This window comes from Quercus suber, unplaced genomic scaffold (assembly GCF_002906115.3).
Source record: "Quercus suber isolate HL8 unplaced genomic scaffold, Cork oak 2.0 scaffold_672, whole genome shotgun sequence".
Lineage (NCBI taxonomy): Eukaryota > Viridiplantae > Streptophyta > Magnoliopsida > Fagales > Fagaceae > Quercus > Quercus suber.
The window spans coordinates 364987-389323 of NW_027070113.1; the positions used below are offsets into that span (position 1 = coordinate 364987).

The 24337-nt window shown below is 33.6% G+C and overlaps 1 pseudogene; it reads right to left on the minus strand.

Moving 5' to 3' along the window:
- Window positions 1–16043: 16043 nt before the first annotated feature.
- LOC136061221 (ABC transporter C family member 9-like) lies at window positions 16044–23822 on the minus strand (annotated as a pseudogene).
- Window positions 23823–24337: the final 515 nt, after the last annotated feature.

Sequence of the window (24337 nt, forward strand, 5' to 3'; positions counted from 1 at the left end):
ATTCTTGACTGTAAATCTCAACTTCATATAGTGGATTTTCTCTTGGGATAGTTCCCCCCAAGTTTTTACCTTGAAATGAGTTATTTCATTGGTTTTCCTAGGTTATTACATCTTGTATTATTTACTTTTCTACTGTGTTTATTTCATGTTATGAATGTTTAATCTAAATTTGAATAATTAACCTAAGTAACAATTTGGCTAATATATTAAGTTAAACAAACTGTGTTTTCAAGTGTCAAAACTTAACAATTATTCTTATAATTAGACTAAAACACCAATCGATTTTTGGTGTATGTAGATGGAGTTTGAATCTAAGATTTCTTATTCGACAACAAGAGACTTTACTATTTGAGTTAACTAAATCCCACTTGCTTAATTATCCATAATTTCTTTTAAAAATTAAGTTCAATTAATTACACTTCTGATTCACGTTTAATTGCCATATTGTGGTGTTGATTAACAAGTACGTTTCAACGTATTCACTTCAATGATGACAATTAGAATTAACAAGTTGGTTTGCTTGTTACAACTGTTTGAAATTGCACTATTTTAAGTACAGCCTTTTGAAATTCATTTGTTTTAGGTGCAACTCATAAGCAGTGAGAATGACTGCATGGTTTGGTGTCGCTCGTCGAGAAAATTTTCTCAATGGGTTCTATTCTATTGTATAATTCATTGTTCTTTGACAATTGACATAATCATTTTCTTTTAAACCAATGAAGAAAAATGTAAAATCCATGTAATTATTCAATATGCAGTAGTCTATTTTCATACCTAACAATAAATTTCACTAATTAAACTTGTGGTATAATATCATTCATGAAAGTGGAGACAATATAACGTTCCTATACTCCAAAACTAACTAATAATTTTTCATGCACTAGATAAGTACATTTTGACTAATATAGTAACTGATATTTGGTAGAGACTGACTTAGAAGTTGGGGTGTTAACCAAGTACATGTTAAACAATAGTGCTATTAATTTTGTCTTTGATTTTTCCAATTTAGTAAATTCAATGGCGATGCCGAAAAATCGTCAGTAAGCCACACGGTCCTCACGTACTCCTCATGACAAGAACCTGCACAACATAAAAGCTGAAAACCTTAAGAGGAGTACCAGTGTGGTACCGGTCAAATACCCTCCGACAGTCAAGTTAGAGAATTCTCTTGTTTACAACGTTAGAGTACCAGAACTGGGGTAAATTATGCGTACCTTGGTTTGTGAGGGTATTGGGGCTTTTATAGTAGTAGAGGGTTGACCTCTCTTCTTTGTGCTAAAAGTCTTTTCCTTATAGGAATCCTCATGAGCGTATATTGCGGAATCCTTTTCTTGTAGGAGACTAACACTAAGCGTGGGATACAAGACATTTCCTTATATACTCATGTGTGGTGATCAAGACAAACCACGTTAGGGTCGTCAACTTCGCCTACTCCCTTCAGCTTTATTAGCGTTGGCTACCCATCTTCATTGCCTAAGGTCAGCTCGTTGGCTATACGGTGAGCTTCGTGGACTCCCTAACATTGTCACTTACTAATGGATCTCGACGAAGGTTTGCTTATCCTCTTCAGCTTGTTCTCTTCAGCTTCCTTTTATGCTTATTTTCTTCAGCTTATTATCTTCAGCTTACTCTTCAGCTTACTTTTCAGCTTACTCTTCAGCTTACTTTTCAGCTTACTATCTTCAACTTACTCTTCAAATCACTGCCTTCAGCTTATTATCTTCAGCTTACTATCTTCAGCTTACTACCTTCAGCTTACTACTTTCAGCTTACTGTCTTCAGCTTACTCTTCAGCTTATTGCCTTTAGCTTACTGTCTTCAGCTTACTGCCTTCAGCTTACTATTTTCAGCTTACTGCCTTTAGCTTACTATCTTCAACTTACTCTTCTGCTTTCTCCCCGTCAGCTTTTCATTCCGTCCTAGTGTAGATGCCATCAGGTCGTAAGATGAAGTTCGTCAGCTTAACGGCTTCATCTTGTGTGAAGTCGTCAGCTTAGAGACTGACAGCTTCATCTTGCGTGAAGTCTTCAGCTTAAAGACTAACAGCTTCATCTTGTGTGAAGTCATCAGCTTAGAGATTGACAACTTCATCTTGCGTGAAGTTTTCAGCTTAGAAACTGATGGCTTCATCTTGTGTGATGTCTTCAATATGCATAATAGAGCTGACGAGTGTTTGGAGATCAACAACTTTTATTTTTCCAATTAAAAATTCCCCTTATCAAATGGTAACAATATTTTGGGGTTAAGCAATGTTTAGAAGACAATAGCAATTATGTTATTCTTATTTTTTGTTTCATTGTTAGTTTCTCATTTAACTTAGGGTTCTTAATTGATATAGAGATTCAGTTTGAGCGTGTACAAACAGAATCCATAACACAGAACTAAAACTCTTCCACAAAACCTAACTTGTACAAGAACTCTAGGCTTAGCTAACAAAAAGAATAAAGAAAACCTCTTGGTAATAACTTTTATTGATAACAACTTACTATTATCAACTTCGCCAAAATTATTCTCTTTGTAATTTCACCAAAAAAAATACTCCGTATGGTGTTATTCAACCTATATATAATGCGTTTAAATTTTTTATGCCCATAAAAACAATCTTAAGATTTTCATCAAACATTTGGTTTACATAACCCTCTCGTATGGTTCTTAGATACACAAATAACTTACCTCCAACCTAAATTCATAATTTTTGGAGTAATCATCGCAGATCGGTGGCAAATCCAAATCAACATATGAGACTCTTTCAATGTGTTTATCCTCCTCATGATCAACATTAAACGATTTCCCTCTCCATATATGCGGTTTTGGATGACAATTTTGAGGCCGATTAACAATGGCTGATGTGGTATGCTACTTTCAAAAATATATAATTATTCCTTTATCCACTAAATGAGCGCCTCTAGTTGTGCATTGCATCAAACCTCATTGTATTCATGCAAATCATCTATGGAAACATGTCTTCCCCACATGCTTCTCTTTATACCATGGTAGAAACATAGCCTTGCTCAGATACTAAACTAACTGATGATTAACATGTTTGGTGTGGACTCTAACTTAACTAGAAATGAATTAAAAATACCTAAAATTTAGAAAATAACAACCTCTTGAAGTGCAAAAAATTATATACAAATAATACAATATTATAAATTATGCTCTGATCAACCATGTGCATTATATATTTTCTTTCCTACTACTTTATCTGTTTATTATTGCTTTCTTAGTTAGAATAGAAGTCCTAGTTGTATTAATAATAATTTTAAAAAAAGGGTGTAAGGATTATTTGGAAATGGGAACATAAATATTTGTTTCTTCATTAGATTATTAAAACCCTTTTATTTTACAAGAGTTGCTATCACACACTTCTTTTAGGAGTTGAGTTACCATTTTGGATCCATTTTGATGAGTTGCGTGGTTCCATTGAATCTAGTTTTTTAATTTGTATACCGCAAAGGTGTCGCACTCCTTAGTCCTAAGTCCTAACCTATTCCAATAAAAATTTCCAATCACCCTTTTTATTATCTCTAGTTTAATAGTTATGATAGGATTTGGTTAGGTTTATGTGAAAAGTTGATTCATACTTATAATTAAGAGATTAGTTTATCCACTCTGACTCTCTGAGTGGTGCGAGTGCAAGAAATAATTTGAAGAGAGGATAAGTATGTAGATAATGATGTTAGAGTTAACAAAAGATGAAGATATATATATATATATATACATATAATTCTTGAGTCAAACAAAGTTTAATCTTAGCTGAAATGATTAGATAAAATCATGATTACAATATATTATGTTAAAAAGATATAAGAGTTATTCAAATTTCAAAATATATGAATTAATGTTGCAACTTCCAAGTACTTTTAAACCTGCTTTTTCTGGTCGGTTTAAAAAAAATGAATCCTATAAATCCCATTAACTTTTTTTTACTTGATAATAGTCAATTTTATTCACCAAAAATAAATAAATAAAGAGGGACACATCAAGCTTTGGGCTGAGACCATCTCTAAGGCAGTATTCATAGCAGAGGGCAGAACTGAGATCGCGACTGGCCCAAAGTGGTTGGGGATACTGGATAGTGAAGTAGGTAAGTAGTTACGATCTTAACACAAGGTTTCTTATGCCTATCTAAATTTCAGTACTCCTTCAAAAATAAAGAAGTGCCAAGTGCCAACATGTTAGTAGCCTAGAGGCAACCATCAGCCAATTGAGAAGACCCTAGTCTTAGGTTTAAGTATCAATTTATATTTACACCTAATTAAAAATTAGTTTCAACTTACAACGTCTGCTTCTGATGATTACTTTTAAAAACTTAAATTAAATGAAAGTGAATGATTATAAAAACAATGAGATAGATATGAATTGCGATTTTTGTTATGCCCAATTCGTTGGCCCAATCTTTGGCTGCCTTGGCAGCATTGTTCTTTCACGGGGCCCACATCCATCCCATCTCCTCTCTATGCTCTTGTTTTCTTTCTAAATCTCCCTCGTGACGTGAGGTTTTTCATTCTTTTGTCTTCGAACTCACTATCAGGGCTTTAAAAATTGGACCGAGAATTGAAAAAGGGATGGATTTCGGTTCTCTGGTCCAATTTTAGTCCGACTAGAGGGTAAAACCAATGATCAAATCAATGATATTATAGATATATTAATCAATAATTTTATATTATAAAAATAATAACATAAATATATAATAAGTTTTTAATCAATAATATTTATCGAAAAAATGTCTAGTAAAATTTAATGATTTTGAAGTGAGTTTACACATCTTACTCGGTGTTTGAAATAGAGAGTGGGGTATGGACTATGGTCACCTTATATGAATCTTTAAAGATGTGTTTGTTTGTTTATAGAATTGAGAAAAACACAGTTTATTTTAATAAATCTTAATTTTTTTTTTTTCAATTTCTAGATTCTGTTATTTCTAGTTAAATTTTTAAGGACATTTAGTGAAAGACTTTAAGGTAGCCAATACCCAAATCTGGGCAATTGTGCCGACCTATGATAATGAAAATGATAATAGTGATGATGATGAATTGAGAGATCTGCGAGTAAAGGCTCATAATGAAAATCTAATCAGTCTCTTCAATTAATGAATGAGACTCTATTCAGAAAAAAAAAAAATAATAAATAATGAGTGATACTTCCTAATAGCTATTATGCAATTATGGACGTTATTTTGATAAATATTAGTAATTTTTTCAATTTCTGGATTATGATATTTTGAGTCAAATTTTTAAGTACATTTAGTGAAAAACTTCAAGGTAGCCAATACGCCAACCTGGTCAATTATGCCAATCTATGATAATGACAATGTTGACGATGTTTACCAAAAAAAAAAAAAGAAAAAGACAATGTTGACGATGAATAATTAAGAGACTTGCAAAAATCTTAGTAAAGGCTCATAATCAAAATCCACTCAACCTCTTCAATTAATGAGTGAGACTCCTACGGTTAGTTCGAGTCATAGGTTGATACCAAACTTTGATCAACGAGCACCTAAGTAACACAAATTTAGCCCATTGAAAAGAAATGATGTTGCTTTGGGGGTTTGTATGGGTTAAGAGTTTAATACGTTACCTTTTCAAATGTTAGGATGCAATTTGTTGGACAAAACTTTTTTTTTTTTTTTTATGGTTCAAGCAAACTTCGATGCGGCTGTCTTCCAAGATGTTGATCGAGCTGGACTTGGGGTGATATTTCGTGATAGCCAAGGTTTAGCTATGGTCTCCTTAGCCCAGAATATACAGCTTGTTAGCTCCGTGGCAGAGATGGAAGCCTTGGCAGCAACACGAGCTTTAGAACTTGCTGCAGAACTTGGCTTTGATAGAGTTATTTTTGAAGGCGATTCCACCTCAGTCATCACAAGCCTCACGGATCAGGTGCAATATTTGACTCCATTTGGCTTGCTGATAAGAGAGGCACAAGACTTGGCATTGCAACTTAATCATGTAAAATTCCAGCATGTTGGTAGAGAGGGAAATAGCGTAGCTCACAACCTTGCTAGGCATGCACGTCATGTCACGGGTTTTTCTGTTTGGATGGAGGATGTTCCATCCCTTTGTTTTGAAATGTATCAGGCAGATTTGCCTTCTTCTTAATAAAATTCACAGTCTTGATTCTCAAAAAAAAAAAAAAAANAATAGGAACACCCTCAATCAAAATTAAGAATACCTTCCAATTAAATATATATATATATATATGTTCTACTTTCAAGCAAAAAAAAAAAAAAAAAAGCCCAAAAAAATTTTCAACTAAAATCTGAAAAAAAAAAAAAAAAAAAATGTAACAGAGCAAAACAATGGACGGCAAGCCCAACATCAAGCCCACAGTAAGCCCAACAGAGTACATAGGTAGCAAACCCACAAATTCTCAAAAAAAAATTAAAAAAAAAAAAAAAAAAACACCCCAATGCAAAGCAAATCACAAAACCTCAAATCAGTAAATCAGTACATCAAAAATCACTAAAGCTAAAGCAAACCTAAAAACAGAGAAATGCCAATGCCTCCCCTTAGAAGTTAGATTGGTCCAATCGTTGTCCAGACTCCAAAGCACATCGTCACCCCTCATTGGAGATCTGTCCAATCGCAGTCCAGAGCACATCGTCGCTCATCGAAAATCGCTCGCACATCGCCCGACAGTCACTGCCTCAACCTCAACCTTCACTCTTCAGGCCTCCCTACTCGGCTACTCTGGTGCTCCCTCAAGGTATTTCTCTCTCTTTTTCTCTCTGACTCTCTCTCAGTCTCTCACTCACTCACTCTCTCACTCTCTTTCTCTATTTGAAATCTAAAATGAAATGAATGAGTCTTTGTCTTTGTCTCTCTCTCTTTATTCTTTAAGAGTAACTTCATCTAAATTGTGAAGAGGAATTTTATCTAAACTGTGGACGGACCCAGGTAGGGCCTAAGGGGTTCGGGCCCCCGGGCCCAAATTTTTTTTTTTTTTAGACTGTAAAACTTTAAAAAAAAAAAAAAAAACAAGGCTTGGCCCCTTGGTTTTTAGCTCGAGCCCCCCTCACCTCAATCATCCCTATCCCAGCTGGCCAGCCCAAGAGTTTTCAAGAGCCCATGAAAACCTTAATATATATATATATATATATATAAGAAGAAAAAAAAAAAAAAAAAAAAAAAAAAAAAAAAAAAAAAAAAAAAAGATGAAAACCCAGCACAGTAGTTAATAAGGAGAAATTATAGAGTCCTCTGGTGACCACGTCACTTGTCTACCATTCTACTAAAAAACTTCCACTTATTTAAAATTGCTGAGTCAATAATTAATTTTTGTTTAAAAAAATTTTCTAATTAACAATTTTAAACAAGTGGCAGTTTTTTAATAGAATGGTGGACCACACCACTTGTCCACTATGTGAATCTTATAATTTTTTGTTTGTAAGACTCCAAAACCAAACTAAAAAGCCAGAAATGAAGGAAAAAAAAAAAAAAGAAAGGGAGAGGCGAGAGTCGAGAGCGAGACAGAGAAAGTGAAAGACTACTGAAGAGAAGTTTTGAGAAAAAATACCAGCACTGATGAATTTTTGTTAGCTTGGGAGTGGACAGAAATTCCTTGAGATTAATTAAGTCTTCCTTCAAGTGAACTGAATAGATGTGCCATAAACATCCAGCTGAACGCACAATATAAAAAGACTTTGATTACCCCAAAATGCCCTTTGCTTCTTATTCTATTGGACCCCCTAGTTGCACCCAAAGTCATGTGGCTGTTTTGGTCATTTTACCTTGATGTGACACGTTGTGGTTAGATGGGTACACGTGGCAGATTCTTAGTGCATGATCTGGCATGATAAGGTGAGAGTGTAGGACATTTCTTTTTTGTTTTGTGTTTCTTGCCTTCTTCTTCTTCTTCTTCTTCTTTTTTTTTTTTTTTTTTTTTTTTTTTTGTGAATCTAATGTGTTTTTTAAGAATATTTTAATAGTAAAAATATAGAAAATAAAAATAAAAATATTTTTAATAATTTTTTAATCACCGCCCCTGCACCCTACTTTTTCAAAAATTGCCGAGTTCTGCACCCGCACCTGAATCTGGAAAAGCACCCGTGCTTCGTGTTCCTATTTTTTTTTAAGGGTAAACAAATAAATTTTTTTTTTAATTATTATATATATATATATATAAATTCAAATTAGGGTGTCTTGGAGCATCTTGAGCATAACGTGGCGTTGCCACTGAAAAGAAAATGTAGGGCAACAACATTGTTATGATAGGTTGAGGATTTTCACTACATTGACTTTGAGACAATAGCTAAAATATTGTTACTTCTTTTAATTGTGTGTAATACTGATGGAAAATGAGATACTTATACGGTGCATTAAAGAAATGAAGATCAAATAGTGTTAGTAAAAGAAGAGTAAATGAAAGGGAGATGAAAACGTTAATTTGACAATTTTTTTAATGAAAGCAATGTGAAGCGATTTGGATAACTCAATGGATGATAGAAACCGTATTTTTGTTCAAAAATTAGGATGACCGAGGTACAAAATGCATTAATTAGGATGAGAAAGAGAGGGAGAGAAAAAAAAAAAAAAAAAACTTGGAAGCAGATGAAATCCTTATTGAAGTTTGGAAGTGCTTCAATGATGTCAGTGTATTCTGGTTGACAAGCATTTTCAATAAAATCTCAAGTATTAATAAAACTAGTCGCGGACGCGCATGTTGCTCGTGGTTATTTTTAATATAGCCTTTTCATTTTATAGCGATTCAATTTGCAATTTAATAGATATTCCGTAATCAACTGTTAGGAAAAATGAACAACTTATGCAACCAAATAAAAAGTTAAAAAATATTTTAGCATAGCCTTTTCATTATATTTATAATTAAAAGTTACAAATACTTGAAGAAACAATCCAGTTTAAAAATGTGTAAATTAACAGGTAACTTGTGAGCAACTGGTAATTAAAATAGTAATCAAAATGATGACAGGTGTCCACATCATTCAACACCATTCATGTTTTTGCACCATTCATGTTTTTCAATACATTAAACAAAGCAACTCATTAAACAATATATTGCAGAAAAGCAGAAGTAATATGTTCTGACTATGTGCAACTGTATCAAACTCTGACCACTTGCATATTTGTTTTTTTTATCCAGATAGACTGCTACCTTTGCCTCCATAGTGGTAATAGCTCTGGATTTATCTATGACACTTGTAGACTAAAGAGGCACATGGTTGATGTACTTTGGTTATTTATTGTGCGTTACAAAAGAGAATCTGCAAAATCATATCCCAAAAGGCATATGGGATACTATGGAAGGTGATGATGTGGCTTTTGTATCACAGTTTGTGGCAAGAGACAATGGTTCAGATGAAAGTTTACAGGTATAAATGCTGTATTGGGAAATTTTCTTCAGTTGCTACAATATTGCCTGATTTTGCACTACATGATTGTTACACTATTTTTGACTTATCCCTACCTAGAACTTCCCTACACTTTAACCAAACCAAATTGAACCAAATCAACAAATTCAGCTACAACCCAACTCAAGTTAATAAAACCAACATACAGTTACTTTAAGCAGCTATACAATTAACTTTTAACAATAAACCGTAATTCATTCCAAAAAAGCTACTTGCTAAAGCATGAAAATAGTGTGCAACAGATTTTTACATGTACAAACTTACTTTAATGTCTTTGCAAATACATTATCATAAAAGTAAATATCTTTTGAGACTTGGTCTAGGCATTACAATCCAGTCAAACATGCTAAGCACCCAGCAAATGTGAGAATTGATGGAATCCACATCAATTAATTTTCTAATGCCACCACCAAGCTCTCTAAACAACTTGGATATCCAACCAACGTTGTCACTTTATGGAAAATTTCAATTAGTACCACCACACTAAAAACTTAGTGTTTATTCTCAAAAAAAAAAAAAAAAAAAGTTGCTCATTAAATGAGATTGAAACTGTGAGGGTAAGGGTAATTCAAAACTTACAAACCAATGTTGAGTAGCCTACTTGTTTTCCTTGCAATCTATAAAATAATTTGAATTATTTTTAACTGATCCTCCTCTCCCTCCAATCACTTACAAACCACACTTCTTGCTTATTGTTTTCTTATCTCCAAGCCTAATGTTGCATTGAATTGTGAAATTCCAAAAGAACTTCAAAATATGAGCACCTGATGATGCAAAGGATTTTTTTTTTAAAAGTTTTTTTAATTTTTTTTTCTCAATTAGTAGATGCCAATTCTTAGGATAGAGTCATAAAATAATTGGCCACAAAGTCAACTATGTTGAACTTCATATTTGTGGATTACAATTTTTTTCCAAACTGTCCTTCACAAATATTAAATTTTCTCATATTCATTTTGTACGTGTGTGACTTTTTTTATAACTAATTTGACTGCTTAATTTTACTTCAGCTCAAGTGAGTCTAATTCTATAACTTTGGATTTTTTTTTTTTCCGTCCTCTCTAAAGCTAATGTAAGTTGCTGGGTATTCATATCTCCACAATAATTATAAAATAAAATAGTTTTTTTGGCTGCCAAAAATTATGCAGTAAAATTATGCAAAAAGCTTACTGCAAAAATTAAAACACCAAAACTAATTTGCTTTGATTCTAATATCAATTTGCTTTGGCTAGTAAAGTGGGTCTTTATTCATTGCAGGTGGCTCCTCAGGCAGGGGTGGGAGGCTCACGTTAAACACGTGGCGGGAAACCAATAACTGTGCAGACATGTTGGCCAAAAGGGGAGCGTCTCTGTTGGAGAGGGAAATTCTCTATGATACTTGCCCCAGATTTTTGTGGCAGTGCCTTTAGTGGGACTCAATGGGTTTTGTATCACCCAGGCGGGTAGCGGGTTAACGTTAGTTTGCGGCTTTTTTTTTTTTTTTTTTTTTTGTATTTTGTATTTTGTGTTTTGTATTATCAGCTGTCGGTTTAATAGGTTTGGCTGTCTGTTAAGTCTGCATCGAACTTTGGGTTCTGTTGTTATATTTATGTTTCAGGCTGTGTTTGAATCGGGTGAAATGCATTTCCGGAAATGCTTTTCAGTATTTTCCGGTGTTTGGCTGCGCACGAAAATACCATTTTCCGGAAATGCATTTCCGTTGACCAAGGGTCAAGGCTGAAAATCATTTCAGCTTTCATTTTCACTTCAAACACAATTTTTCGGAAAAAGAAACAGAGCACGAAGAGAGAGAGAGAGAGAGACCCAGACCAAGCTCGCCGGAGAGCCCAGCTTCACGATCGCCACGACCCAGACCCAGCTCGCCGGAGAGCCAAACGTCACGATCGCCACGACCCAGACCCAGCTCGCCGGAGAGCCAAACGTCACGATCGCCACGACCCAGACCCAGCTCGCCGGAGAGCCCAGCTTCACGATCGCCACGACCCAGACCCAGCTCGCCGGAGAGCCCAGATCGAAACGGAGAGCCCAGCTCGCAGGCGAACCCATCTTCACGATCGCCACGACCCACCGATGTTCGAACCAGAGCCGGCGATCCACGAACCCAAAGCCCAAACCGATGTTCGACCCAGACCCATCTCAGTTTTCTTTTTTAAACTCACCGGAATCAATTTGTTGCTGTTGTTGTTGTTGTTGTTGTGTCGCCGGAATCAAATTTTTTTGTCGTTGTTGTTGTTGCTGTGTTGTTGTTGTTGCTGTTGTTGTTGTTGTTGTGTTGCCGGAATCAATTTTTTTTGTTGTTGTTGTTGTTGCTGTGTTGTTGTTGTTGTTGCTGTTGTTGTTATTGTGTTGCCGGAATCGATTTTTTTTTTTTTTGTTGTTCTTGGTGTTGTTGTTGTTGTTGCCGGAAAATGTAAAAAAATTTCCGGAAAATAGCATTTTCCTAACACATCCAAACACATGAAAATATTTTCCACAATAATTTTCATAATTCACCCAAACACTTCAAAATATTTTCCTTTTTTGGAAAATAGCATTTCCGGAAAATACATATTTTCCGGAAAACATTTTACACGAAACAAACACAGCCTCAGTTTGCTTTGTAGTGTAAGATAAGTGTCTTGTCGTTGCAGTGTAAGATAAGTACCTGTTGCTTTGTCAAATCAGGTTGTACGGTGTCTTTGTTTTATATCATAAATACCTATCCACTTTATGCAAAAAATAAATAAATAAATATTAAGTAGCTTTATTTGATCAATTCTAGAGCTCTCCTTCCTTGCTTTGTGGTAATATGCAAACCTTGAAAAAAGATAAAAGATGATTTACATTATCACATTGAAGTGATGTGAATCTGTTTTGGTTATTCTAAAAATTTTGTCTAGAGGTTTTCCCCCTTCTTTGTTGTGGAAGGAATTTGATTTTTCCTTCTATCGTCTATTTAATTTCAAATATATTAAAGATTTGTACTTTTCTGCGTTAATTATATCAGCCTCTTCCTAAGTTTGCAGTTATCATGCTATTGTACACCACCATTCTTCCTCTTTATTCAATGCATGTTGTTGTTAATGCAGAAATCAATACCAAACTGTACATATTCTTGATCATTTTTGAAGTCAAACACTGCACAAACAAAACATTTTGTAGCTACTTCTAGATATGCCTAAACGTAGTTAGCATTGGGTTGTTGAGAAAGGAAGTTTAAGTGAAAAGGTCTATCATGTATTGAAACATTCAAGATTGAAAGATTTTATATTTTAGTATTGGTGAAAGCATGACATAATATAATGAAAGATGCCTTCTTTGAAAATCATTTGAAATCATTTATTAAATTATTTAGATGCACATGGTTGTGTCAAGTAGCTCAAACTAACATAGTTTTTTTAAATTTTAATATTCATGTCATAATGAATAAGCATCCAAATCTCAGGTGTAAGCTTGAAAATCAGTGCTAATGGTGATTAAATCTATAATGTTGGAATAATATAAAAGTAACATAAGGCAAAGACTTAATGAGTTTTGAAAAAAAGATGCCAACTTGAATTTTGTGCATCAAAATGCAAAACTAAACAAAATCTATTTTTGAAACGACACTTAGACAATCTCACAAACACATCAATGGCATGCCAAGGATTATGCAGTAAAATTATGCAGAATTATGCAGAAAACTTACTGCAAAAATTGAAACACCAAAAACAATTTGCTTTGATTCTAAAACACAATCCATGTTATACAATCATGAAATTGAAGTACGATCTAATATCAATTGTTGGAAGTGGATATCAATCTAAATGATGTAGTATACAATGGTAAAATAAAATAATTCTTATGGCTGCCAAGGATTATGCAGTAAAATTATGCAGAATTATGCAGAAAACTTACCGTAAAAATTGAAACACTAAAAACAATTTGCTTTGATTTGAGACATGCCACCAACACTTTATACTTCACTACTTCAAAGTCTTACATTCTTCCAATAAGGCACAACACATTAAAAAAAATGAGACCTGAGATATTTCCAAATAAACAAAGGTAAAATAAAATAGTTTTCTTGGCTGTAAAATTATAGCACTATTGAAATGACATTCAAGCAATCTCACAAACACATCAATGGAATGCCAAGGATGCTCATCTAATATAAACACAAACACAAACAAACGAAAAAAAAAGGGTCTCATATTAATATAAACAGAGCATAAAAGTTAAGCACCCCAAAAAAAGGATTTTTTCTTGGCTGTAAAATTATAGCACTATTGATGTAGTATACAATGGACACATTAATGAGAAGTACAATCTGATCTGATCAATTCAAGAAACGAAATCTTACATGTTGAAATACGCTGGAAGGTGATTTGAGACGTGCTACCAACACTTTATACTTCACTACTTCAGAGTCTTACATTCTTCCAATAAGCCACAACACATTAAAAAAATAAGAACTGAGATATTTCCAAATAAATCAATGTAAAATAAAATAGTTTTGACATTTAGGAAATCTCACAAACACATCAATGGCATGCCAAGGATGCTCATCTAATATAAACACAAACAAACGAAAAAAAAAAAAAAAAGGGTCTCATATTAATATAAACAGAGCATAAAAGTTTTGCACCAAAAAAAAAATTGAGATGTAGAGATACCTCAACCAAAGCAGGGAGGTTCTGCCAGTATTTATAAACCGTGTGGAAAGGAACAGAGAGAGGAAGGAAATCAGATAGGCAGCCGTTACTGCGAAACGGTAGAGCAGGAAGGTGGGTAGCTTTCAAACTCTCTGTTTTCTCACCTGAAGGCTTCAACTTTTTTTTTCCCCCTCCCTTTAAGGTTCCCTCTATGTTACAATCTTCAAGCTCTCTCTTTGCTCACGTTTCTGTTTGGTCACACAAAACCCTGAACGCTTCCCTTATTTTCAAACCAGCTTGCACGTTTGATATTTTTAATTTCTTTTTCCTTTAAGTTGAACTAAAAAGGCTTTGAGTTGGGCTTGATAATGGAACTAAATAAATAAGAGGTGGGCTGGATTAATTATACAAATTTATTATAGGGTGATAGTGGGAGTAAATAAATAAGTAGTAAATTGCATTTATAGGGCTGGGATTTATAAGGCTGAAAATTGTAAAAACCATTTTAAAATTGAAGTTTTTTTTTTTTTTTTTTTTTTTTTAAAGAAAATGACGTGGCAGCTGATGTGGCACAATATGAGAGCAGCAGTATTAAACATTACGCTTTATCTTTTAGTAATATATAGATATTCAGTAAGTGGAATAGAAGTATTTTAATACATATTTTCAAGAACAAATGAGATATTCAAAACTATACAAATTTTCACGAAATTAAACTTATGAGTCACATTATGAAACTTTGGGAGAGAGTGATTGGGTATAGATTTAGATATGGAACAACAGTATCAAAGAATCAATTTGGTTTTATGCTAGAGCGATCTATCATGGAAGCTATTTTCTTACTTAGATGTTGATAGAAAAATATTTAGAAGGTTGTAAAGATCTTTATATTGTTTTTATCAACCTAGAGAAAGTACATGATAGGGTCCCTAGAAAGGTTATGTGGTGGGTTTTGGAAAGAAAGAAGTCCCTTTAAAGTATATTAAGTTGATTATAGATATGTATGACGAAGCTGTAACTAGTGTAAAAACAAGTGGAGGCATCACACGTGAGTATTCTATCTCTATAGATTTGTATCAAGGATTAGCATTAGATCCATATCTATTTACACTAGTGATGGATGAGTTCACTAAATCGATTTAAGAGGAAGTCCCTTAGTATATGCTTTTGGCAAATGTTATAATTTTAGTGGATGGAATTAGAAGTGGAGTTAATGTTAACTTAGAAATTTGGCATGACACTTTAGAATCTAGTGGCTTTTGAATAAATAGGACTAAAAAGGATTACAAGTAATGTAATTTTAATTAAAGTAGATACAAAGATGAAGGGACAACAAGACTAAATGGTCAAGAGATAATAAAGAGTGAGAGTTTTCAATATTTTTGGATCAATAATTCATAAATATGGAGAGATTGGAGAAAATGTGAATTATAGGATAAAAGCAGAGTGGATAAAGTGAAGAAATGCATCAAGAGTATTGTGTGATCGTATAATACCTATTATGTTAAAGTAAAAAATTTATTAGCCTACTATAAGACCAACTAGGCTATGTGGCATTGAATGTTGGGCTGTTAAGAAGTTGGATATTCATAAAATAAGTGTAGTTGAAATGAGAATGTTAAGATAAATAAGTGGAAATACACGAAAAATAGGACACGAAATGAAGAAATTCACTTAAAAATAAGGGTAACCTCTATTGGTGAAAAGGTGGGAGAAAGTCGCTTGAAATGGTTTGGTCATGTGCAAAGGAGAACGATTAATGCACAAGTAAGAAAATATGAGTTTATTCAAGTTAAGGGAATGAAAGAAGGAAGATGAAGACCAAAACTAACATTAGTACAAGTAGTTAAAAAGTCATGCATGTCAATTAAGAGAGTATCAGAGACTATGTTAGATAGAATAGAATTGAGAAAAAGAATACATATTGCCAACTTTGACTAATCTTGTTAAGGATCCATGATTGACCCCAAAAAATTTGGGACTAATGCTTTGTTATTGTATGGATGGAAAAGTTAATAAAAGTATTTCGACATCTAAACAATATCAAAATTTCAGATCATTCTTCATAGTTTATCCCTGCTATAGAGGCTCACCTGCAAATTTTTAAAGCATATTGTTCCAACTTCTGGCCAGTTATTTGGTGGTTTGCTCTCTTCAATCACAAGCGGTGCTTCACTTGTTATGTTTGAGTATTGAAGAATTCTTTCAACTGATATCATCATATTTTTTGCATCGCATATGTTCCATATTACTGAAGGTTGCAAAACATTCAAATTCATTCCATATGTCACTGCCAACCCTGCAATGCCTGTAAAAGTTCCAATTCCGGATTAGTTCTCTCTTTATGACTAAAGTTTTCTTTTCATATCTTTTAAAGAAACTAGTAAGTTTCCCGTGCGATGCACGGATAATGTTATAATGTTTTATGTAAATTTGTTTTTGGAAAATATTATACATATATTATTGCATATTTATTATAAAACTTTGCTAGTAATGAGTTCATCATAAAAAGTAACAATTATAAATTGCACACATATATCTATTATAATTATTTTGTTCAAGTAATGAGCAATAATGAAAACAACTTGGGGTAATATTGTATAATAAAAGTTGATAAAGGCATGTTAATTCAATCTATATTATTGATTTTTATTATGTGATGTAATAAAAAGTTTCATTACGATTTTTTTTCTTCAATGCTTTGTTATTATGGTATGGTGATGCTTGTTGTCATTATCAGTTTCTCCATCTTCAACATTTGAAATTTAGTCTATCCATATTTGTTCAATTTTTGAGCTTTTATCATTTTTTCCTTTTGTTGCATCATTTGTATTAATTACTAATGAATTGGCATCGAGAGATTCTTGATTAGATCTTACAAAGTTTGGACTTTGCCGCTAAGATTTTTCATAGGTATTTACATTTATATTAAATTTCAATGATGTGATAGTTTTTGTAAATTTTTTATTTTTGTTAATTTTGGAATAGTGCAACAAAAAGAATTAACATAGCATGTTGAATTGTGTATTTTTTTTTTCATACCTTTTATTCATTTGAAGGTGCATCAAAAATCTTAGCAACTATATAATTTTCAAAACCATCTTTTAGATTGAATTCATTCAAATGAAGTAGAGAAATCCATTTTTTTTCCTAATTTTTTTTTTCAAATAACGTGAGATTCCTTCTCCAATATCAATATTTTTACAATAATTTAAATAAGTTGTACCCTAGTTTATTTTTCAGCAAGATCTCAATCTTGTAGATTTATTTAGGATTTTCTCGGCATCTCGATCAAATATCACAAACTTTGTTTTGTTAGTTGCATTAAAAATTTCAATTTGAATCATGTATCTAAAGTAGTTTGCAATTTTATATATATAGTAGTTATAATGAGATAAATATATTATAAATATTTGGAGAGTATGTAGTTAATGTGAGTGCCTCTAACTTTGGGATAGAAAGATTTATTTTTGTTTTACATTTTGCACACCAAAATGATCTTGTTTGTAATTTGACATTCCTTTCACAAAGTATGCACAAAATGTAATACCAACCCATTGTTGTATCAATGTTACTTATTATTGCAATATCCTAGCAGTTCACATCTTGCAATGAACTTTGAAATTAATATGTATTTTTTTAATGTAAATAATATGATCTATTATTTTTATACATAAATGATGAGTATAATTTGAAATAATTAACAAACATTTTTTGTAGGATCTCATTCAATGCATTTTATCTTTACTATTGTCTTCATATTATTTAAAGATAAATCCTCCTATGAAAATTTTTTTGCATGTATTTTTGGTATTTCTTGTATAGGATCATGTTTTTTACCATTCCTATCATTGAATTTTTTTAAAGAAAATATTAAGTTAATGGCATTTTGTGAGATAGTATATGCTCTTTATTAGACTTTTTTGTTATTATAAATTTTAGAAATATGCACTTGTCAATTATTTTAGCAACCTGAGAGATCTCAAGATTTATATATATTTTTGTTGCATTGGTTGATGACAGAGAATTTGTTTGCATAAATTGCATAGAATATTATTAATGGACAAATGCATATTGAATTGAAATTGGGAAAAAATGAAGAGATATTTTATGAGAATGAGATTTTCTAGAAGTATCATCTATACGTGGGGGAGGAAGAAGAGAGTTTATAAGAGGGTAAGAGTTTTTGCTTTGATTTACATGTGGGAATGGTCAAACTTGGGTCATAATATGTAAGGTAAGAATTGGACCTGAGTTTTTCATAAGGTTTGGTCTACTTTTAAAAGGTAATCAATTTTATAATGAATAACTTTTGGTCTAATTGGTCTAATTGTCAAGAACAACTCATATCAATATAACAGTAAAAATAAGTTACTATGATCTATTGGGTAACAGTAAAAAAAACTTAATAAAAAGAGGTAAAAAATGCTAAATTTATATAATAGTAAAAATAAGTTACTATGATCTATTAGGTAATAGTAAAAAAAACTTATTGAAAAAAGGTAAAAAATGTTAAATGCAATAAGTTTCTATGATCTATTGAGTAACAGTAAAAAAAAAAAAACTTAATAAAAAGAGATAAAGAATGTTAAATTTATATAATAGTAAAAATAAGTTACTATGATTTATTGGGTAACAGTAAAAAAAACTTAATGAAAAAAGGTAAAAAAAGTTAAATACAATATTAGAGTGCCACGTAGCAGAACCTCGTGCACTCTCACATGAGGTCTCTACTTTTATATATATATTGATTATTTTTGCTTGTAAGAAAATGGGCCACTAATCGAGTAAGCATGTGATGCAATGCACAGTTCTCTGCAGTCAGTCCTAATTTCTCTTCCCCAGGAGATTTTCTACCCCTAAGTCTAAGGGAGCAAATGATTAACAATGGATTCTACTTGGAGGTCATTGTAATGCATAATTTTTAAAAACATTAGTGATACTCACTTGGATTGATAATTCCTTCAGGAAGCGTCACCAGCAAAAACAATGAGAAGGCAAAGACTAAATTGGATAGCAAATTCAGTCTGAAAGAAAACCATTCCATTGCTGACACACTATGAAACCATGGCCTTGAGTGGTTGTCAACAAGACCAACGTTTCCATTGATAAAACGGTCTTCTTGATCAAAAGCACGGATTGTTGCAGCTCCTGATAGGGATTCTGCAAAGTGGTGGAGGATTGGTGCTCGTTGTATACCTGCTAAGCGGGCCAGTTCTCTTGCCGTTCGTATGTAATATTGCTGAAGTAATCACAATTAATTATTGATCAGCATCCATAAAATGGGAGCAATTCATTCACACACAGACACACAGAGAGTTAGGGAGGGAAGGGGGGAGGGACCTGCTGTTCTGAAGCTACTTAACAGTAAATATACGGTACTTTTCTTTTTGTAGCATTAGAATTTAATTCAATGGTTCATTAAGTTATTGTGTTTTCAAGACATAATTTTGTTTCTTGCAGCACAGTTCTTGTTAACATTATGAGTTTTCAAATGCTTTAGAAATCAAAATTGTTATTTACAAATATTAAGTAATCATCTCTAGATAGTATATAGATAAGGTACAAGAAGTGTCTTACCTGATACCATATGCAGATTGCAGTTACTGGAATGAAAATGACAAATACTTCCCATGCCACCCGAGACATCACTGCAATAGTTGCTAGCATCTGTATTATTGAGAAAGCATTCCATGATAATTTTATTGCCAATTCTAAGTCTAACACACTTCGATCTGTAGATGCCTGCAGAGTTAAGTACAGGCTGTCAGCCCTCTTGAAAGAACCTTACAATTATATTGATCATATGTGGGGAGAAAAAGAAAGATAACTTGAATTTTGTATCAGTTATTAATTTTTTATTTTTAGTGTTTAGTCTATTACCTCTTGGAAGCTATTATATCTGACAAAAGGTTTTAAAGTCATGAGTTAGAATTTTGGCTTATGACTTGAAGTTTTGTCCAATCCAGCAACTTATAATTGGCATCTTTTCTTATCTTTCATAGGATGGGTGCACTGAAGTTAGAGGATTCTCTAATGTTGGGACAATCTGCTGGGGTGTGGTTGGAGAGGTTAGGGACTGTGAAAAGAGTTTCATATTGTCAAACTCATTTTAGCCATAGGCCCATAGTTGAAGTCAATAGGTTTCTCCCTTCATCAATTAATTTTTTTTCTACAGGATCCTTATCCTCTAAAATTCTACATGTTTTTAACATCATGTTTAGCTATTAACTGATCTGAACTTGCTTGAATCTTTTTATTCTGGTTGTTGTATATAACCTTTCAAGTTTTTGTTAGTTGCAAATGCAAATTGTTTTTGTCCAGAATAGTGTTTTTTTTTTAATAATAAATTGTGATGTATGTGCTAATTGCATAGATTCAGCCATATTAATTATACCACTAGTAACACCAATGTATAAATTCAATTGAAATCAACATAAATTGTGTCAAAGTGGAAGTCACCCGGTTTAAGATTCTTCCAAATGGAGTTGAATCAAAAAATGCCATTGGTGCCCGGAATATACTATGCAACATGTTTGTGAAAAGCTTTTGTGAATTCCAAATTCCTGCCTTTACTAGTAGTATGGCTCTCACGAATACGCAAAGTGAACTTTCCAAGAGCAAGTACTACATAAACAAGCAATATGAAGTTCATTGCCAATTTTGGTTTAGTCTCACTTGTGGGAGGTGAAGCCCATGCCATCCAGTAGTTACTTGCTACTTGTAATACTTGATCTGATAAATGTGCCAAAAGGATGAATGGAACCAGGGCTCCGCCTTTCACAATGGTCAAATAAGACCAGTAAACTTCTTTTCCGATGCTTCCTTTCTCTCTTTCTTCATCTTGCACCAATTTACCTACTTTTTCTGTAATTTCAAAAGAGAGATTTTGCTCTGCGTCATGTTGTGTGCGTAGAAGTTCTGCATTTGAAGTTGAATCTGTGTTGGATTCATCATCAGCTATAGGGCTTTGAGATGTTCTACTTGAATTTTCAACTGAGAGGACTGAGTCTAGAGCCTGGCTATGAGCACCAACCAAATCCTCAAATCCTATTTTTTGCTTCAAAAGTTCTTCAAATTGTCCAGCTTGTACAGTTCTTCCATTTTGCATCACCTGTTGAAATTTATGTCAGTCAGTCTGATGAACCACAATCCTCAGCATTGTAGCAAAGTCTTGAGATTTTGGAAGTCCTTGTTCTGGAATATCAGGAAAATTATCAGATTATCAAGTAATCTTGGAATTGTGACATATGATTTTTTTTCCCAACTTTTTTTTTTCAACCTCTTAAATCTATCCTAAAAGAAATATTGTATATCAGTCACATATAATTTCCCACTCTTTTGTCTACTTAAATGACTAAATAACAACAAGAGCTGTGTAGTCATGCTTACTAGAATTACGTCTGCTGCTGGAAGAAACTCAACTTGGCGGGTAACAAAAAGTATAGTCTTGTCTTTAAGAATCCCCATCAGGCATTCCTGAAAAAAGTAGAAACAATAATCAATGTTGGAAGTAGGAGAGTGGATGAGCTGTTTAGTTATAGGACCTAATTAAGAGACATTCTCATATTCTAGTTACTAACCTCAAAGAGTTGGGTGCCTGTATGAGCATCAACAGCACTGAAAGGATCATCGAGTAAATATATATCAGTGTCCTGGTAAGATGCTCGAGCAATCTGTATCCTTTGCTTCTGTCCTCCACTCATATTTATCCCTCTTTCACCAATCTCTGTTAGATCACCACAGGGGAAAAGTTTAAAATCCTTTGTCAAAGCGCATGCTTTAACTGTTCTGTTATACTTAGCACTCTTATACCAATTCCCAAATAGAATATTCTCCCTGATATTTCCAGACAGTATCCTTGCAGACTGAGGCACATTAGCCTTTTTACCACTGATCTTCACTGTCCCTGACAGGTTTTCTATATCTCCAAGCACACATGAGAGCAGGCTTGACTTCCCTGATCCCACAGTCCCACATATTTCCACTTTCATTCCCCTCTTCACTTTTTAACTTTATTGCTTCCAGAGTTGGATTCCTTGACTCAGGATCCCAGCTAAATCTCCCACCATCAATCTCAATGTCAAATTCAGTTTGATCTTTTGGAATATACTCAATGGCATCCTTTTGAACTTCATCCTCCTGGAGGTAGGAGGTAATTCTATCAGTTGAGACTTTTGCCTGTGCAATCACAATCAGTAAGTCAGGCAGGTCTTCAATAGGGCGTTGTAGCATTCAGAAGGGGGCCAAAGCAGATAAGACTCTTCCTGCTGTGAGTTCAACCCCCATTAGCATACATGCCCCAAAAGTTACCACAGAAATAAATGCAGGTGATCCCCAGAATATAAAAGATGAAAGTGCTGACAGTCTTAGTGATTTCCATAACCAACCTTACTCTATTGGCCTCAAGCTTTCTAACCTTTGAAGGAATTCACTGTCCCATGCTTGAACTTTAATAGTCTTCATATTTTGAAGAACTTTTGAAGTGGCTTTCATCCTATTGCAAGCCATAACTATTAAAGTTGTGGCTAATGCAGCAAATGACCCCAAACCTAGATTTGTATGTAGAATGTAGATTGCTAAGGATATTTGTACCGGAAACATCCATATTATGTTTAAGTACCAAATGAAGTCTATGATTCTTTGGATATCTACACTCATATAATTGATGATCTCTCCGATAGTGTGGTTTTGGTGGGATGGACTTGACAGGAGTAAGCCTTTCTTGTATATGCGAGATATCAGAGCAGCTTTAAGGCAAAGACCTAGCTGGCGTGCCCCAAAAATCCATTGCCTCTGTGCTATTGTCTCAACCACATTGGCAACTAAAAAGGCCAGGACCAGAAGGCACCCAGTCTCTAAACTCTTGGTGCTCTTCTCAGTCAGGAAATGTACAAAGTCATTGATGAGGTATGGGCCAACACAAGATGCTACAGAACTTATCACTGCAAACAATGCATTGATTGCTACTTTCTTCCTGATAAACAAAAAGATTGCCTATAGATGGATGGATTTGTAGTTCCATCTCTCTCCTTAACTTGTTTCAGACTCTCGTCAAAGGAATGGGAGAGAAATCTTGCTGAGTCCTTGATATCAACATCTGGAATTTCCTCCTGTTCGAGGGGTTTCTTAAATCCAACAGCAAAGAGTGGATTGAGCCAAGTGAAGGTTATGAGTTGGACAAGAGTAGCTTTGCTGTATAACGTATCCTCTTGTATTCTAAATGTTCGTCAGTTTTTCCATTGAGAAGTGGTTCGGCAATGCCACTGGGGACACGAAAGATGATGTCTGTCTTCCCTTGGATTGAAAAGGCCAAGAGGCATGTAGAAGCAAGCAGGCCAAGGTAGTCTGCATAATCGCATACTCCAAGTTTTGCATGGTTTATAACTCCGAAATGGCTATCAAGAGCTATGCAGATAATCGACAACAAGAAGCTGCAAAGCCACCATGCTCTTAGTAACCAGGGGAACATGATGTACTTTTTATTTGGGAATATGTATACAGTAACAATTGTAGCTGCCCATGATAGCACTTGCATAATTTCTGAGGAAAAAGCTCCAGCTTAGAGTTGTATTGAGTTCCACTACCCTTTAGCAGCATCATTAGCATTAGGAAGTGAGTCCCCAGTAGTAAACTGGAACAAATTATGCTGGCTATGTAGCCAATGCTGAATTTTATTCTGATGGAATACTTGTCAATGCCTCTGTCCAAAAATTTTGTTCGTGCAAGATATACCAAAAATATTGCATAGAACCCAAGTTGTACAACAATGCTGGCATGCTCCCACAAACATGGCAAGTCTAGTTTCGGCCATGCTGTCCGAAATTGAAGAATTTTTTTTTCTGTCAAATGTCATGAAACAGGTTTCAAATACCAAACTTGGGTAGAATGATAAAGATTAAATGTGAAGTCTAAATGTAATATACAGTATCATCAATGAGAATATAATTAATGTAACATTTTGTTTGTGAAATTATCTAACCTATGCAAGAATATCTTAAGTAACAACTCAAAGAAATTGTATTACCGAATTGATTAACATTTACAAATGAGTGAGACTTTCTTTATATACACACACAGCTCAATGGAGGGAAACGTAACTCACTAACAAACAATTGACTTAGTTAAATAATCCTTCTACACGTGTCAAGATCTGTTACCATTTATTACAGTTTCTGGTTTAACATTGTTATTGTTAGCATCTACGTAAATCTAGCTCACTGGGCTTGAGCCCAATGTATTGTACTTGTATTAAAATCATATTACTTGTATTTCATATACACTGATATCAGGTTAATATAAAAAAAGAGACAATTATGCTACTCGATCAGAATATTTTACCCGAGCTTAGTAGTAG